General features: G+C 34.8%; 1 long non-coding RNA gene across 1 annotated transcript in view; it reads right to left on the bottom strand.

Annotated features, from left to right (window-relative positions):
* Positions 1-2,264: 2,264 nt before the first annotated feature.
* LOC120612395 (uncharacterized) overlaps positions 2,265-16,937 on the bottom strand; it is a 32,154-nt gene continuing 17,481 nt past the window's right edge. Inside the window, exon 3 of the long non-coding RNA XR_005655439.1 lies at positions 2,265-2,347. This is a non-coding gene — a long non-coding RNA (uncharacterized LOC120612395). The remainder of the gene's footprint in view (positions 2,348-16,937) is intronic.

Raw genomic sequence — 16,937 nt, 5'->3', positions numbered from 1 at the left:
AAGGGTTGTGTGGCTTGGACAAGTGGAGGTAATTTTTCTCTCAATATGATTCCTTCATTACTCCCAGCTTAAATTGTTGGCTGCTATTAGTTACCTACTTATAGCAGTAGTTCTAAATAAAGACTGAATATAGGGCTACACTGTGATTTTGTTGATACGCTAAATTTAATTTGATTTTTCTTTCCCCCAGGACTATCGCATTAGCCTGGTCCCCTGTGTATTTAATGTAATTTTCCAAACTTCTTATTTAGGGATATACATAGGAAATCAATGAAGGATTTGACCAGCAATTTACCCTTCAAGGAGTCTCCATCTACATGGAGCATAAGGAGTCATGCATGTTTCATAATAAACAATCTAGAGTTCTTATTTTTAAAGTATATAAAAATGTGCTGAAGACACACTTTTAACTCATGGAGGCTAATTTATCTACTTAAATATTCACAATAATAAATATTAGTTAAATCAGTGAATATTAACTACATTTCCACATTATATCACAACACAGATCTTACTAGACCTGAGTATGAAGAAAGCAAATGTATAATAGTCATTAATTGAGCTACAATTATAATTCATGAAAGTAGTTTTAAAAACTATTTTAAAAATATGTTTGCATGTTATTTCAATAGAGAAATATTTTCATTTAAGTTGTCTTTAATTCATACTTTGTAAGGATATATCATAATTATAAGTACAGAATACCTATAACTACTTCTCAAGATCACATACAAGAAAAAAATGTGTATTTATTTGCCCGTATCTAAATGTGACTATGCTATGAATTTGCTTATGGAACATATACTGTGAAGTACAGAATTTCTTATTAGTATTTTTTGTTAAAAGAACTATAGGTATTTTGGATTTATCAATTGATGATACTGCAGCTAGGCTTTTCATCTCTGTTGAATTCTCTAAACTATCTTATAGAATCTCCTTTGCAATCCTCAGGAATAGCTACCTTTTTACTCCTAGAAGAAGGATGACATGATTCTTTAATTTTTTTAAGTATCTCAATCTGATAAAGGGCATATATGAAATATTTACACCTATATCATAATTATGCCATATTGGACACTTTCTTACTGAACTCAGGAAAAGGGCAAGAATGTCTGCTCTTACCATTTTTAGTAAACTTGTATTAGAAGTCATAGCAAGTGCAATAAGACAAGAAAATTAAATTAAAGGTATAAAGTTTGTTAAACAATAAACAAAACTGTCTTTATTCACAAACAACGTAATTGTCTACATGTAACAGTCTAAAGGTTCTAAAAAATCTTATTAGAATTAATAAGCAGATTTTACCAACCTAATAAGATTTGAAATTTATGTGCAAACATCAACCGTATTTCTACATGAAAGGAAAAAAACTTGGCAAATAAAATTAAAGAACCATCTACTTAAAATAGCATAAAAATTTAAATAGAGAATAAATTTAACAAAAGATATACCACTCCTCTACACTGCTGAGATAAGTTAAAGCTAAATAAATGGAGAGCTATACCAACTTCATATATTTGAACATTCAATATTACTAAAATATACTTTCTAAATTGATATATAGATGCAGCACAATCCCAATCAATACCTCAGTGAAATTTAGTAAAATATAGAAACACAAAGGACCTAGCATAGCCAAAACAATTTTGAAAAGAGAAAGTCAAAGCTGTAGTGATTATACTACACAATTTCAAGACTTAGCATGAAGCTCTAGTAGTCAAGGCAGCATGGTATTTATATATTATACCATTAGATCAATGAAACAAAATCAAGTGTCCAGAAATAGACCCACACATACACAGTGCATTGATTTGGACAAAAGTATCAAAGCAATTCAATGGGGAAAGAAAAATCTCTTCATCAAATTGTGATACAACGACTGAATATCCATCAGGGAAAACCAGAACCTCAAACACACACAAGTTAATTCAAGATGAATCATATATATGAGGTAAAAACTAAAACCATAAAGCTTCTAAAACAAAAACAAAAAAATTTCTGCAATCTTGATAAAGGAAGGTATAAACAGACAATAAATGCATTAAACATGAAAGAGAAATTTATAAATTGGACTGTCATAAGTAAAATCTTCTGTTCATCAAAAGACCATTAAGAAAATAGAAAGGCAAGGCACAAATTAGAAAAATATTTGCAAAACATGCATTCCACAAAGATCTTACATGCAGAATGTAATAAGAACCCTTACAACTCAGAAGTAAACACTCTTCACAAAATAAACTATATACAAAATGATTTTTAAAGTAATAAGCCAATTTCCTTACCTGAATCATTGTAGAAATGCTCTGGAAATGAAGCATGCTAATCTCATAAACCTATTCAGAAATACCTGAGAATAAATACATGAAAGTAAAACATACTAAAAAAAGACAACAATAAAACAATAAAAGTAACACCTGTTCTTCAAAACGAAAAGCATTATTTTATCAATTAATATTATTTTTTCTGGACTACTAAGACTTTCTTCTTATTTCCTTCCAAAGAACGTTTGAGATAGGCAAAGTTTCCATTTAAATATAATTATAAAGTCATCAAGGACTACTGTCATCCTTCTTTCCTCTGATCCCTCCACACTTGCTTTACCAATCTCCAATTCAGAAAATAATTTGGCTATTTACTTTTACCTTTAAACATCAATTTTCAGACTTGACATTTTAGGTTGGAACTTTGGGGAAAGGATTCCTTAGGAAATATCAAAGTGTACCTAAGATAATTTTATCTAACTTGATCAAACTTGATATTGACTCTCAAATACAGAACATCTGAATTTAATCATCAAAATTTGTGATCTTTGACATATATGATTGAAACAAGGGCCATATAGCTACTTAATAGAAATATTTCCAGGACCTTTTAAAACATTAAAAATTTTAAATATTAAATAATATTAGGGTGCCTACATTCAATATGCAATATCTGAAAAGTTATTAAGGTGGTATTTAGGACTTTAAGGTAATAAGAGTTATGTAAGGTGGTATTTTCACATTATTGACATAGTAATAAAAGATTAGACATAATGAAAGAGAACAAGATAATACACATTATGCATTTATTCATATTTCTACATCTATAAGTTTATGACTAAATGTAAAAGGACTGAAGTAACATGAAGATGTTACGGTGTTGTAGGCACTGTAGACTGCTTAAATAAACAAACCTTCTTCAGAACAAAGCCCATCACTGAGTGGAAATTGCTGGTAAGATATTCCAAATTAAGGAGGACAGGAACAATAAGGGGAAAGAAAAGAGAAGGTCCAAATAAAATTTAAGGAGTAGAACAGAGGAGTCAGAGCTCAGAATATATGAAGCAGGACTTATTGTTACTTTGTGAAAACAATAGAGGAGCAAACTCTAGAATGATAAAGTTAGAAAAGCTATCCTGGCTAATTTACTCTCTTAAAAGTACGGGAAAACAAATTTGACTTCAAAATGTGAAACGAAGAGATGGATTCTAGTCAAAACTCAATACAAAATTATCATATGAAAAAAGATATTAAGGAGCAAAATAATGTATAGACACTTAAGGAACAACAGAAATATATGCTCACAGACTAAATTTTTTTAAGAAAAACTTATATTTCTATCTAAAATTATTTTTCTTGCTTTACTGAGATACAAATGACATATAACATTGGGTGTCTTTAAGGTGTACAATGTGATGGATGATATGATACACATAGATTGGAAATGTTACCAAAATAAGGTTAACACATCCATCATCATACATGATCACCATTTTGTGTGTGTGCACGCGTGCGCGCGAGTGTGTGTGTGTGGTGAAAATATTGAATATTTGCTCTCTTAGCAAGAGTCAAGTATTATTAACTAGAGTCACCATGCTGTACGTTAGATCCCCCAAAATTATTCATCCTATAACAGGAAGTCTGTACCCTTTGACCAACATCTCCTTATTTCCCCTAATCCCCAGCCTCTGGCAACCACTATTCTATATTTCTATGAGTTCAGTTTAAGATTCTACAAAATGCAGTTAAATGCAGTTATACAGTATTTGTCTTTCTCAAACTTATTTCACCTAGCAAATTGCCTTTAACATCCCCCCATTCTGTTGTAGAATTTTCTTCTTTTGTGTGGCTGAATATTCCACTGTGTATATACACAATATTTTCTTTTTTCATTCATCTGTCTATGGATACTTGTTTTTATATCTTGGGTATTGCAAATAATGCTGCAATAAACATGGAGGTATAGATAGCTTTTCCAGACAGTGATTTCATTTCCTTTGGGTATATACCCAGAAGTAGGATTACTAGAGATGGTAGTAGTTGTACTTTTAAGTTTTTGAGGAATCTCTACACTGTTTTCCATAGTGGCTGTAACAATTTACATTCCCAGCAGTGTATAATATAAGGGTTCTTGGTTCCCTTTTCTCCACATCCTCACCAGCATTGTCTATTTGACAATATCCATTCCAACAGGTGTGAGACAATATCTCATTGTGGTTTTGATTTGCATTTCTCTGATGGTTAGTCATGTTGACAACCTTTTCATGTACCTGTTGGCCATTCACATGTCTCCTTTAGAAAAGGTCTTTTTCAGGTCATTTGCCCATTTTTAATGGGAGTATGTTTTTGTGAAATGTTTGCCAAATAAGGTTAACACATTCATCACCATTTATATGAGTACCTTATAAATTTTGGATACTAACTCTGTATAAGATAGATGGTTTGCAAGTATTTTTTCCCATTCCATGGGTTGCCTTTTCCTTTTGTCAGCTGTTTCTTTTGCTGTGCGGCACCTTTTAGTTTGTTGTAGTCTTACCACTTGTTTTTGTTTTGTTTTATTTTGTTTTGTATTTTTTGCTTCTGTTGTTTGTACTTTTGTTTTCATACCCAAAACACTGTTGCCAAGACCCATGTCAAGGAATCTTCCCTACGTTTTCTTGTAAGAATTTTATGGTTTCGGGTCTTTAGATATGCCTACTTCACACTTCTTGTTCCTTCTCGGCAGGAGTGGGAGCATTAAGGTTGTTCGCCTTCACTCAATCTTGCAAAGCCAGGATGGGTGCTGACAGCTTTCCTTTTGCTTTCCCTTGGGCGTTGATAAATGCCCAAATGTGTGTGCTTTCTCCCAATCCCACAGAGTCGGGATAGTTTTGTGTGTGTGTTCACTAGCTGTCTGCACAGGCTCACTCTCACTGCCTTCAGGGACATGCACAGGGAACTGGCCATGAATGGGGGTTGTGTGTGGGTGATGCAAGTGGAGTGATGGGAGTTCCTTGGGCTATTGGGAGAATCTGCCGGTGAGACATCCTCAATAGCTCGAGGACCTGCTTCCTGATGGAGTCCATGAAGCAGTTAGTAGGACCCATATCCCTGCTCCTCAGTTGCATAGCTCTTCTCAGTATTCTGGATGGAGTGAGAAAAAAAATGGGCCTCTTTGGCAGCATTCCACACAGCTGGGGATCAGGCACTCACTCGCACATGCTCATCTTCCCCCATGGTAAAAATCATGGGCTTAGACTGGGCTCTCTTGGCACTGAGCTCTGGTGCATTAGGGTGGGAGTGATATGGGTAAAGTAAAACTGTTCTTCTTTTCCTCTTCAATGCATCCAATTTCAGATTTTTTTTCCCCTCCAATAGTGTGCTAGAACTGATGTGCTGGATTCCCAGACTTACACAAAGGCACTCTCATCTGTGGGTAACTGTGAACATTGGTATTCTTTGTAGGGAAGAAAACGGGAAACTCCTATTCTGCCATTTTGATGTTGTCACTCTCTTAATGGCAGGAGTTATGAAAGAATGACATGAATTTAGAATTAAAAGAACTTAGTAATGAGGAGAGTGGAGAAAAGCAGCAGCAAGAATCAGAAAAGAATTATAAATAAAGCAAAAATATTTCAGATATGCAAATCAAACCAGAAGGAGAAGCAAATGAACACAAGGAATACTGTGTTATGGAAGAAGTAGATGAAAAACAGGGACTTTTTTTATCACAAGGAGTTAAAGAAAGGATAATAATAGAGAAAAATGATAGAAATGGAGGATAAGTGATGAAGAATTGATGGCTGTATAAGCTTCGCTTTCTCCCAAGTAAAGCAATTAATAAACAATAAATTTTTTCATTCATTATGAAAGAAAATTTTCCTGAAATATAAACAAATACAAATTCTACATTGAAAATACTACCACATACATGGAAAAATCAACCAAAGCTATAAACACTGATATAAATTTTAGTAGAGCTACTGAGCTATAAGAAAAAAGGGGTGGGGGGGGAAGGAGCGTTCAGGCAGAAATTCAAAGTCACGTACAAAATAAAAGAAAGATAATCAAATCGTTACCAGATTTTCCATCAGTAATACTTCATTCCAGAAGGCAATGAAAATGCCTATTTATTATACTATGGTAAAAAAAATATTAGCTAAGAATTTTATATCCAGACAATAAATATTTAAGCGTTAAAGCCAGAGACAATCTTTTGAACATGTAAGAACTTAGCAAATATGTTTACCATGAGATTTTATCTAATATAATTCCAGAGAATAAACTTTAGACATCCCAAAGGACTGAGAGATGGTGACTTAGAGGACGGTAGTGAGAATTAAGTATTATCTATACTTAAGACCATAAGTAAGTTATAAGGGTGACAATATGTAACAGCTATATGTCATGAAATTATAGATGGTCTCAACTAAGAAAAATGGAGAAAGAATGGGAAGAGTAAATGAAAAGTAAAATAAAATTGTAAATTGCCTTATAAGCATTAAGTAAAAGAAAAATAACTTTATTTCAAATCTGATGCTAAGACAAAGAGATGAGAAAAAAGATATTACTGGCTAAAACTAATTTCATAGTTGAGAATCAATAAGTTATAGCCAGATAAAGAGGAGGTCAAGGAGACATTATATATATATAAAAAAGTAATCATTATTGAAAAGATCCAAAGCTTCCTAAATTCCAAAAGATATGGCAGAGACAGACAGAGACAGAGACACAGACAGAAAGACAGACAAAGACTGTAGAGTTCAGGAGGTTGTCTCTAAATTTTCAGTTTCCCTTTAGACATTTGGCATTGCATAATATCATATAAGAAAACCTAAAAGTTTAGTAAGGAAATATATCAAGACAATGAAAAATGCAATGATTCATTTAATACTGCCAAAATATATTCAACAGACTTGTTTTAAGATAGCAGGCCACATATTTATACTTCCGAGATTATATTATTTCTAACATGGAGATACTGAATTCTTGAAATGCAGTCTTATCATTAGTGCATTCTAGATTAACTCTCTTTTTAATGGCAATAAAAGGGGCTATATACTATTTATTTTGATTCAAAAGCATTCTAGGGAAAAATTTTCATTATAATCACAGCAGCTATCCATGCTCACAACAGAAATTAGTAATTGCTGAACTGTCATAGGGACAGGGTTAGAAAAGAGACAAAGAGAAATTAGAAATTTTATGGGAAGTAATAATACAATATTTAAGAAGCTTATTTTAAAGATTTCCTTTGAAAAATGAATTTGCCTGATATGCTTTTAACAAACTGCCAACACATCAGTAAAATTCAAATATTGTTGAGAAACAATAATTAATGTTTCTTTCCTAATATTGATGTGTTAATGGCATCTATCCCCAATCTTTCATCAGAATATATTTGAGGAGGCTTAAGAATAATAAGAACCTATTCATAGCAACCTGTTTATTTTTATTTAAATCATACTATTTCCTCAAATCTCCTTCAATTAACCAGAATGTTTCACCTGCATTATAATTATTTCAATCAGAGTATCTTGACATTTTCAATACACCTGATGTGCTCCTGTTTTAATTTCTATCCTATTAAGGCTTTATGTCTAGGTTCTGATTTTCCTATACCCTGAAGTTTTCTCTTCCTTTAGGTTTAGCTTGTGTTTAACTTCACCTCCTTTGGTATCTTTTTCATTTCTTTTTATTCTTCAGCCCTTGTGTATCCAACCCAAATAAGCCCTCTGAAAACTTCAGTGACTCACTAGTCCTTTTCAGCAGATGGCACTGTTTATTTAAGCTTAACAATTTGTCAACAAGGCAAGGTAATTACTCTCATAAGATTTTTTTTTCCTGGAACAATAGGGTGTGTGTGTGTGTAAAATTAACATTGACTCATGTTTAAAAAGGAAATGAGCTGAAGAAACTCCACATGAACCATGGCTATACTAAAATCATGAAAATATTTAAAATCTCACAAAATACTCAACTGAGCTCAAATGTTCAATTGCTATTTTTTTTTTAATTTTTGCTAAAATCAAGACTAATGTGTTACAAGAGCTAAAAATCAAATGCTCTCCTTGGTCCTAGTAAGCTTAGATGATTGATAAATTGGCCTTATATAATTTATACAGTTAAGTATTTTTCAGATATTTAATTTTCTATAAATGAATAACAGAGGTCAGGTTTCTTTTGGAGTTGGTTGGATAGGGGGTTCAGGGTGAAAAGCTCGAACACCAAGCCAATCACTTCTTAGCCAAGTGAAATTAAGTCTTTGTGGGTCTCAGTTTTATCCACAAAATAGAACTACTACTACTAAAAACATAGGATTATAAGGATAAGAGACAATGTGCATAATGCCTACTAGCTCAAATAAACAAACATAAAAGGTAAAAACACCTGAAGGAAAAAGATCAAAAGGGATATTCTTTCTTCTAACAACATAAGTGGTTTCTACACACATTTCAATGTACTCATTGCCACATTACATCTAAGACCACCAACAGTAGCCTTAGAGAGGTTTTACTTTTGTATATGGTAGCAGATTTCAGCTAAGCCAGAAGGTCACACAATTTTTTGTACTTTCCAAGGGGAAGTACATAATCCAACTTTGTCTGTATGCAGTCATGATCATCAAACAGTCTCGAAGACTGTGAACCATATTCTTAAAACTCTTTTTCTGTAAACATAAGTATCTCAAGTCTCTCCTACTACCTCATTGTCCAGATGCCGACTACACAGGCAGTTTATGTGTTTGCTTCAGCTACCAATAGATAGAACCTAGCACTGATTTCAAGTACACAAATCTAAAACAAACAAACAAATAAAAAAGACTCCTTTCAAATAAAATTCTTGATGACTAGATTTTTATTATTTTCCCAGGGAGAATACTGAGGGCCCTTATGATGCCACTCACAGCACTGCACTCTAACTCACCACCCCCTACCACCTCCTACAATTATATAGGTCATGGCAAGTTGGTGCATCCTCTGATTACAGGAGTTCCTCTAGAGTGGATTTTCACATCAACCATATTAAAAATATCTCCCTCTCTTCCAGATAACTAGAAAAGGGTTTCTGGATTCCTTACCGATGATCAATACACCACTACTCTACAGCAAATATACCCTGGAATTGTAGTTAATCTCGTAACAAAATGTGGAGCTACGTGGAAAAAAATCACTTCCCCAGGAAACAGGAAGCGATGTCCTGTCTGGCAAGAAACATCTTTTAAAATACTTTCCTCTAGAGATGGTGGTAAATATTTGGTACAGTAGTCCTCCCTTATTCATGAGTGACACATTCCAAGACCCCTAGTGGATGCCCGAAACCACAGATAGCACTGAATCTGATATATACTATGTTTTTTCCTATACATACATACCTATGATAAAGTTTAATTTATAAATTAGGCGATTTCACAAATAGAAGATTTGTTCTTACCATAGCGCTTGGAAACCCCAGCATACAATTTTCTTTCTTTCCTTATAAGTAGAGAACATTTACCTTTCACTTAAAGGAAGCACTTTCTAGCTTCTCTTTGGCATACCCGAATTGTGAACATCACTACTCTCGCACTTTGGGACCGCGATAAGTAAAATAAGGGTGACTTGAACACAAGCACTTCAATACCTGGACAGGTGATCTGACAACTGAGACAACTACTAAGTGAATAACAGGTGGGGAATCACAGACAGCATGGAGATGTGGGACAAAGGGATGATTCACATCCCAGCGGGATGGAGAGAGATTCCTGAGATTTCATCACACTACTCCAAATGGCGTGCAATTTAAAACTTATGAATTATTTATTTCTGGAATTTTCTATTTAATAGTTTCAGACCGAGGTTGACCAAGGGTAACTGAAACTGAGGAAAGTGAAATTGTGGATTTTAGAGATAAAGCATGTCAGCATATAAATGAGGAGGCCTGTAATTCCTTACACGTCTTACGAATTGTAGCAAAGGTGGGTCTAAAATAGATAAGGGGATGCACCTGAGACTCACACCTCAGAGATGAGCCCCCAAATGATCTGGCTTTGAAAACCATTGAGGTTCACATCCCCCAAGACCCAAAGGGCTGTAGGAATCTAACAAATGGCCTTCTAAGTGCCATATGCAATTTCAACCACCCGAGAACATCAGGGAAGCTTGTCTGACTCAAAGTTTTGAGGTTTTGAAGAATACAAACTGAGATTCAATATTTTACGAACAAGACTCAAGCAGGTTTGTTTTTTAAAAAAATCTTAGGTGATTCTGACATAAAGTTTAGCTGGAAATTTGCAACAAGTTGCAAAAATGCAAAGCCAAGCCATAAATATGGCTGCCCTAATCCAGATCAGGTAAGCACAAGGTCAGGGATTCTGTAATTTAGGGGCAAAAATATGTATAAACTGTGTATACCTCAATCACTAAAATTACTTTTATACTAATTTAATTTATAGGAAGCTGTAGTAAGAGTAACTGTCATTATTTCAGATATTTCCAAGAATGCTGGAATGAGAGAGTATAACAAGCAAGCAATATTCCATGAAAAAAAAAATTTCCCAATGGTATGAGTATTACCTATATAAACAAATGAATGGACTCATTCCTTCAATACACAAATGATACTCCAAGATTATTAGTTTTATTTCACCTGACCCTCAGAGTCATCTACTGTTGTTCTTCATATATGACTATATGAAAGATATTTCTTAAAAAATACAACATAAGTAGTGGTGCTTTCTTTTTCTGGTTTTTGATAAAATTGGATTTGTTTTGTGGTTCAGCAAACTTCAGTGTCAGAGGCAATATACTTGTCAGTGGCAGAGTTGGCCCAAATATAGAGATGGTTTTCTACAGAAGGTGAGGTACGATCATCAAATTAAAAAGTAATAAAGTTTGGTCTCAAAAACCTACATTTCTGATGCTACCTTCAAACAAAAGGAAAATTTTATTAGTTACAAATATAAAAACAAACATATGGAATAGAAATTTCGATCTAAAGCCTGGATTCTAAAGTGTGGTCTAGGGACCCCTGGGGATTCTTGAAGCCCTCTCAGGTGTCTACAAGCAAAACTATTTCCATAATAAGATATCATCTGTCCTTTTCACTTTCATTCTCTCACAAATATTACAGTAGAGTTGTCCAGTTGTTCTATGACATACGCTATTGCAACAGATGTAAAAATGTATTTGAGAAATCAACTGCCTTCTATTAAGCCAGGCAGTTCAAAGATAGTGACGTAGGAAAATCCTGAACTCACCTTCTCCTAAGGACACATGGAATCTATAGTTACATATGGAACAATTTCCTCTGAAAAAGACCTGAAAACTAGCCGAGCAACTCCTTCACATGAAGTGAATGAGAAAAAGGCCACATTGAAGCAGAGAGATGCTGAGACCCACAATAGAGAGGGAACTGACAAATATGGAGCTTCTCCCTAAAAAGTGAGGGGTTTGTACCCCACATCAGACACCCCAGCTTCTAAGACCTGCACCTGATAGATGAGCCCCCGAAATATCTAGCTTTGAAAACCATTGGGGCTCACATCCCCGAGACCCAAAGAGCTGTAGGACAAATGGCCTTTAAAGTGCCACATGCAATTTCAACCACCCCAAGACCCCGGGGAGAAGCAGTCATTTGAAAAGTGCCCAGGTTTTATGTGAAAGAGACTTATTTCCTAATCTTTTTTACTTTATTAAATTTATTGAGGCAACATTGGTTAATAAGATTAAGTTTCAAGTGTACGATTTCATAAATCATCATGTTTATTGCATTGTGTGTTCACCACCCGAAGTCAAGTCTCCTCCTGACACCAAATATTTGACCCGCTTTGCCCTTATCTACCTCCTTCTCTCTCCCCTTTCCCCCTGGTAACCGCTAAACTGTTGTCTGTGTCTATGAGCTTTAGTTTGTCTTGTTCATTTGTTGCTTTCACTTTTATATCCCACATATGAGTGAAATCATATGATTTCCAACTTTTTCTGATTTATTTTGCTTAGCATGATAGTCCCAAGATTCATCCATGTTGTCACAAATGGCAGTATTTCATCTTTTCTTATGGCTGAGTAATATTCCATTGTATATATGTACCATAACTTCTTTATCCAATCATCCATCAAGGGACACTTTGGTTGTTCTCATGTCTTGGCCACTACAAATAACACTGCAATGAACATAGGGGTGGATATATATTTGCAAATAAATGTTTTCAAAATTTGGGAGTAGATACCCAAAGAGAGAATGCTGGATCACATGGTAATTCTATACTTAATTTTTTGAGGAACCTCCATACTGTTTTCCACAGTAACTATACCAATTTACATACTCATGAGCAGTGTCTGAGGGTTCCTTTTTCCCCACAACCTCTCCAACCCTTGTTATTACTTGTCCTCTTGATGATAGTCATTCTAACAGGTGTGAGGTGTTATCACTGTGGTTTTGATTTGCATTTCTCTAATAGCTAGTAAAGTTGAGCATCTTTTCACATATCTGTTGGCTGTTTGTATGTCTTCTTGAGAGAAGTGTCTTTTTAGGTCCTCTGCTCATTTTTTAATTGGATTTTTTTAAATAGTGGAGTTGTATGAGTTCTTTATATGTTTTGGATATTAGGCCCTTATTGGAAGCAGTGTTTGCAAATATATTCTCCCACTGCCTCTTTGTCTTGTCGATGATTTCTTTTGATGTGCAAAGTTTTTTAGTTTGATGCAGTCCCATTCATTTATTTTTGCATTTACTTTCCTTGCCTTTGACATCAAATTCCTAAAACTCTCTTTAAGTCCAAAGTCTATAAGTTTAGTACCTATGTTGTCTTCTATGTATTTTATTGTTTCAGGTCTTATATTGAGGTCTTTGATCCATTTTGAGTTAATTTTTGTGTATGGTGTCAAATAGCAGTAAAGCATCACTAGGGAAGCAGAGACCTGCTGGGACACTCTTCGGGGATGGAGGCTGGCGGGTGCTCTTTTATAAAACTGATTTTCTAAATAAAATAATTCCAGATATTTAAAAGATTTGCGTAAGTATAAAACAATGCTATACTTCTCACCGGTTTATTATGGAAAATATATTTTTCAAATAAAATGTTATGTCCACATGTAATGGGTTTATTATTGATATTTTAATAATTATGTTTTATGTTCTTTTCGGTTTTAACTTCGAATATGGTAAATATCAATATGTTTAATTCACATATATAGAAGCATTTTGGGATCCTCCATAATTTTTAAGAATTTAAATGGTTTCCCTGAAACCAGAGTTTGAGGACTGCTGATCTAAAGACCTGATTGTTTCTGTCTGTTCTTTATCTCAAAAACTTTGACCTAACAAATGATGTAACGGTTCAAGGACTTTGACCTTCTTTTAAAGAAAACAAGTATATAAATCTATTATTTTCAGAATGTGCCTTAGAAGATCTGATCGAAAGTGAAGGTAGGTATTGCAATAAGTTCAATTACTAGGAACACCTTTGGCAATTTTCAATTTTGGGCAAAATATAAAGAAATAACACCAAGACAAAAAGCAGCAGCATTTCGGTCAGAGAAAAAAATGTTACACATGTTTACTTATTATCCTTAACTATTTCTTATATATATATCACAATAGCTTAATATAGATTAAATATTTTTAAAGTCAAATTTTTAACCTTAATAATTTTAATCTTAGTATTTTTAAATATATATATAATTAAAAACTGATCATCTTGACTCAAAAATATTTTTCCTGCATGTGTTTCTCACTTTAGAATTATGAATGAGCCACCACATGACAACTACAAAGCAATTTACCAAAATCATTTTGAAGTATAGTCAAATAAAACATCATATATGTGTTAAAGAATTGTGACATACATTCTTTCTACTAAAAAGAATTTTTCGGGGGAGCTCAGAATAAAACTAACTTTTACCACCAAGCTCTGACAAGACATCTAAATCTTGTGCTGAAATTGATGGTTCAGGCTTACACTACTTCTGAGAAAAATCTGCCAATCAAGCTAAATTGTGTGGTGGCTTGTCAATCCTTGTCCATAAGCAATTAGGAGAAAATGACCTACAGCATTTCCATCTGTACAGAGAGAATTTAATGGCCTGTCTGGAAAGGTGAAAGGCTATTTCATTAAGCTACTGCTGACAGAGAAGGGAGACCCTCTTGAAGGGAGTTCAGCCCATAAATAACATTGTCCTGGCAATAAACAGTAGTAATTATGCTTTGGAACTAAAAAAGAATTAGGGAAGACGTACTAAATATAAAGCAACAGGCCCATATTACAATAATTTGCTGTATGCTGCTTTTGTGTCTTTCTTTTGAAATAAAATTTTGGTAGGACTCTCAGATTGTATAAAATTTTGGCATGTGTGTGAATCTAGATACTTTAGGATTATGGTAAAATAAAGCTAATATAATTGTTTGATAAGTGAAAACCTTTCTTGTTTATTTGTAATACCAAATATGGTACTTAGGTTTTGTTTTTCAATTTTTTTATTGTGGTAAAATACATGTAACATAAAACTTAACCATTTTAAGTGTACAGTTTACTGGTATTAAGTACATTCATATTACTATGCAACCATCACCGCTATCTCCAGAACACTTTTTATCTGGCAAAACTAAAATTATATACCCATTAACAGTAACTCCCTATGACTCCCACACCCCAGCCTCTAGCAACCACCACTCTACTTTATGTTACTATGAGTCTGATATTTTTTTTTTTTAGATTCCACATAAAAGTGAGATTATGCAATATTTATCTTTCTCTGTCTGAGTTATTTCACTTAGGATAATGCCCTCATGGTCCATTTATGCTGTGGTAGGATTTCCTGCTTCTCTATTATGGAATAATATTCTATTTTGTGTGGAATTTTCTTTATCCATTCATCTGTCCAGGGAAACTTACATTGTTGCTATATCTTGCTAGTGTGAATAGTGCTGCAGTGAATATGGTGGTGCGGATATCTCTTTGAGATAGTGATTTCATTTCCTTCAGATAAATACCCAGAAGTGAGATTGCTGGATCATATGGTAGTTCTGTTTTTAATTTTTTGAGGAACCTCCAAACTGTTTTCCATAATGGCTGCACCAATTTTCATTCCCATCAACAGTGCATAAGGATTTCCTTTTCTCCACATCTTTGCCAATATTTGTCGTCTGTATTTTTGATAATAGACGAGAGATGTGAGGTGACAGCTCATTGTTGTTTTGATTTGCATTTCCCTAATAGCTAATGATGATGAGCATCTTTTCATATACCTGTTGGCCATCTGTATGTCTTCTTTTGAAAAATGTCTATTCAGAATCTTTGTCCATTTTATAATTGGGTTGTTTGTTTGTTGTTGTTTTTGTTTTGTTTTGTTCTGCTATTGAGTTAATCATATTTTTTTTCCTACTTAGCTAGTATAATATAGTTGGAAGAATAGAGTTCCAAGATTCTGAAGACCTGGTTTGTTAGTGCATCTCTGTCATAATCTCGAGTATAATTAGATCCTCCTTTTCTCTTTATAAAAGAGGAAATGTTAATTGACCTTACTATCATAAAAGATGGTGAACATTCAGTAAACATATATGTGTAATCGGTGAAAACCCATGTACATCATGGTGCCTCTCTGGGAAGTAGATGGGAGTCAGAAGAGGAAAGAATGTTTCAATGACCTATTGTGGTGGTTTTCTTGTTGTATTGTCCCTCTTGTGTATAGGAACCAAAAAAAATGGTTGAAAACAACTAAACTATGTTAATATAACACTGATTATTGGTGGTGGTAGTATAGAATAAGGAAAATGTCAGGGACTTTTAAGCAAGAATGACCTGGGTTCAAATCCCATCTCCTATATTTCCATGCCTTATGACCAAGTTACCCAAGTTTTGTGAACTTCAGTGTCTTCACTTGACAAACAAGGATGATGATCATTACCTTAAAGCAGTCTATCTCAACTGAAGGCTATTTCCCCCTCCAAGGAACACTTGGGAATGTCTGAAGACATTTTTTGGGTTGTCACAACTAGAAAAATTGCTACTGGCATCTAGTGGGTAGAGAACAGGGTTGCTGCTCAACATCCTTCAATACACAGGACACTTCCCTCCAAGAAACAAAGAATTATCTTGCACAAAGTGTCAACAGTTCTGTGGTCAAGAAACCCTGTCTTAGGGGGGAAAAATGGCGTAGATATAGAGGCTCTGTTCATCCCTCTGGCGACCAAATCAAAGTTGTGATGGAAACAAGGAGCAAGCAACAAGGAAAAATTGCCTGGGATCTAGATGAACAAGCCATACAATGAGGGAGAAATCCAAGAAATCACCCTGCAACATCACAAGAAAGGGTGAGGACGCAGGGCTCCCTGGTCTCCAGCGGCTGAGTGAGACGGAGGCTGCGGCAGCAACAGCGGCAGATGCCTCTTAAAGGGGCCGCGTCCGCGAGCGAATTTTCGCGGTGATGGACCTGCTCGCTCTGAGCACCAGTGCTGATTTGGCTGCACGCAGGAGGCACCAGGGACTTACAGAGACACATTGTCGGAGTGAGGGCTAAGGCGACACTCGCTCAGTATAGAAGTGCCAGAGGTATCCATTGTTCCCTGTTGTACCCTCTCCCTCCCAGTGCGCAGACACAGGGCCGCCATAGCTGTGATGTCATCAAACTGGATAACAAAGGTCGCTCCGCCCAGAGGATTCCCTGAAACCCCGCCTCCCCCAACTCGGGCCCCAACCAAGCCACATCCAGGTGTATCCTC

The sequence above is a fragment of the Pteropus medius genome, unplaced genomic scaffold (assembly GCF_902729225.1).
Source record: "Pteropus medius unplaced genomic scaffold, Ma_sr-lr_union100, whole genome shotgun sequence".
NCBI lineage: Eukaryota > Metazoa > Chordata > Mammalia > Chiroptera > Pteropodidae > Pteropus > Pteropus medius.
This window is presented reverse-complemented; position numbering and strand designations above follow the sequence as displayed.